Below are 3227 nucleotides of genomic sequence, written 5' to 3' on the forward strand. Positions count from 1 at the left end.
TTTTGGAACTCTCTTGCTTTTTCAATGGTCCAACAGATGTTGGCAATTTGATCTCTGGTTCCTCTGCCTTTTCTAAATCCAGCTTGAACATCTGGAAGCTCACAATTCACGTACTGTTGAAGCCTGGCTTGGAGAATTTTGAGCATTACTTTGCTAGTGTGTGAGATGAGTGCCATGATTAAAAACTTCTGTAGAATGGCATGCAGAGTTGTAAAAATATTCTGTAAGAGGTTGCTAGCAGGAAAGGATAAGTGAACAGTCAGAGGCACAGAGCTTTCTACAGGTACACCCCTTTTCTTCAGAACAGTGTAGAGAACCACAGCATGTACTTGGCTCCTGGATGAGCTTCCATTCTTGTTTGATTTAAATTATATTACATATACAACAGGTACACTGACAGCATTTTGAAGAAAGTATATGAAAAGAAGAAATGAACTGCCCTCTTGATGGTCTATAGGTGCATTCCACCAATTTTGTAGAATAATTTAGTCATTTCAAGTAGTCATCTTTCTGCTTTTTAAAGAAGTCTCAAGATCACTTCCTTAATTGCCAGTTTTAGTATTCTATGTATAAGAAATCATATTTGGATATTAGTTTTTAAACATCATTAGAAAAGACAGCGTAAAAATGAAATATTGAATTAAAACCTATAAATGCTAATTATCCACTTTTCAAGCTGCTTCATTATTTCATGAGGAGAATAATCAATATTTGACTTTCTATGAAATACTAGGGTGATAATAGTAACAATAAGCCACTGTTATTTGGGAGTGAAAGGAATAATGAAACTTGGTAAAGACATTCTGGGAGTGTGGTGTTTGAATTACAAGGGGTGTTGGCTTAAAGCTCAACATTCAGAAAACTAAGGTTATGACATCCAGTCCCATCACTTCATGGGAAATAGATGGGGAAACAGTGGAAACAGTGTCAGACTTTATTTTTTTGGGCTCCAAAATCACTGCAGATGGTGACTGCAGCCATGAAATTAAAAGACGCTTACTCCTTGGAAGGAAAGTTATGACCAACCTAGATAGCATATTAAAAAGCAGAGACATTACTTTGCCAACAAAGGTCCATCTAGTCGAGGCTATGGTTTTTCCTGTGGTCATGTATGGATGTGAGAGTTGGACTGTGAAGAAGGCTGAGCGCCGAAGAATTGATGCTTTTGAACTGTGGTGTTGGAAAAGACTCTTGAGAGTCCCTTGGACTGCAAGGAGATCCAACCAGTCCATTCTGAAGGAGATCAGCCCTGGGATTTCTTTGGAGGGAATGATGCTGAAGCTGAAACTCCAGTACTTTGGCCACCTCATGCGAAGAGTTGACTCATTGGAAAAGACTCTGATGCTGGGAGGGATTGGGGGCAGGAGGAGAAGGGGATGACAGAGGATGAGATGGCTGGATGGCATCACTGACTCTATGGACATGAGTCTGAGTGAACTCCGGGAGTTGGTGATGGACAGGGAGGCCTGGCGTGCTGCAATTCATGGGGTCGTGAAGAGTCAGACACAACTGAGCGACTGAACTGAACTGAACTGAACGTTCTCCTAAGCCGTGTTCCACCCTTGCTCCAGTTCTCTCCCTAGCAGCTTCTTTACTGCTTCCTTTACATCCTTATTCCTCAAGGTGTAGATGAGGGGGTTGAGCATTGGAGTTACGAGTCCATAGAAAAGTGCAAGAAGCTTGCCCTTCAACTTGGCAGAATTGTTCTTGGGTGCCATATATGCATAACCACTAATGGCTGAGCCATAGAACATAACGACCACAAGCAGATGAGACCCACATGTGTTGAAGGCCTTCTTTCGACCCTCAGAAGATTGGATTCTTACCACTGACCTAACAATGTTGATGTAAGAGAATAGGATTAATCCCACTGGGATAACTTTTATGACCACCACAGCAGCATACATCTCCACTTCATTGATCCATGTATCAACACATGATAATTGAAGCATGGCAGGTACTTCACAGAAGAAATTCTCCACCTGATATTGACCACACCGAGGTAACAGGAAAGTCAACACTGTTTGCACCAGAGAGTTGCTGAAACCTGTTACCCAAGCCACCGCTGCCAGTTGTTGGCATAGCCGAGAATGCATGATAACAGTAATGCAGAGGCTGGCAGATAGCTACATAACGATCAAAGGCCATTACTGAGAGAAGGACACATTCAGTGGATCCTAAGCCAAGGAAGATGAATAGTTGAGCTATGCAGCCTCCGTAGCTGATATTTCTCCGGTGGCTCTGTATGTTGACCAGCATCTGGGGGACAGTGGAGGTAGTATAGCAAAGGTCCAAAAAAGAGAGATTAGCCAGAAAGAAATACATTGGGGTGTGAAGTCTAGGATCAAGGCGCGACAAGATAATGATGGCTGAATTCCCAAGTAGAGTCATTATGTAGAAAATGGAGATGGCCACAAAAGCAACCATTTCTAGTTTGGGCCATTCAGAGAAGCCCACCAGAACAAAGCCCTTAGAGTGATGAAGAGTGTTATTGAATCTTCTCATTGCTCTGACTCTACTTGCTAGAAACACCACAGGCAGATTTTGGAGCTTGATTAGCCTTTGCTTAGAACTTAATGCTGGTTCATGAACCTACATGTAATAGAGGAACTGGGTAGGGGATGCTGAAACAAATAAAATCATTAATGTATTTCTTTCTATTACCTAGGCTAGAAGAATGAGAGTTAACGATAATATATCTATATTTTAACAACCATATTTTAAGCCATGACTTTCATTTGGTAAGCACATAGCTAACTAAGTAGAGGTATTACAAAAGTAAATACTGTAAAGATGTATTACACAATATTCGTTGCAAAAAGAAAGTGTTGATCCGTTCAGATGGAGAGACACCGAGACTTCATTGGCACTTCATTAAATCTCTAATTCACTCAATATATTTTTTAACTCATTTTTTTTTTCAATTCAGTTCACTTTCTTGCTGATCTTAATGCATTTATATTATAGCAGATGAAATTTACCATCTTTGATAGGCACTGTCAGTTAAAGAATATAAATCCTCCTTTTTAATTACTGTATGTCTCCTTTCTGCTTATTGTAATTAAGTTAACACAGATAAAATTCTAAGGACCAAAGACAATTCCTTATAGAATTAATTTATTATCACATTTAGCCAAGAAATGGTTAGTAGAAGTTAACATAAGTAGGACTAAAATTTTCACTTATTTTACTTATGTTGAACACATTTCTACCAAGTAGTATATATT

The 3227-nt window shown here is 39.7% G+C and overlaps 1 pseudogene; it reads right to left on the minus strand.

Annotated features, from left to right (window-relative positions):
* Positions 1-1544: 1544 nt before the first annotated feature.
* Positions 1545-2505, minus strand: LOC113881479 (annotated as a pseudogene).
* Positions 2506-3227: the final 722 nt, after the last annotated feature.

This window comes from Bos indicus x Bos taurus, chromosome 23, assembly GCF_003369695.1.
Source record: "Bos indicus x Bos taurus breed Angus x Brahman F1 hybrid chromosome 23, Bos_hybrid_MaternalHap_v2.0, whole genome shotgun sequence".
NCBI classification, from domain to species: Eukaryota; Metazoa; Chordata; class Mammalia; order Artiodactyla; family Bovidae; genus Bos; species Bos indicus x Bos taurus.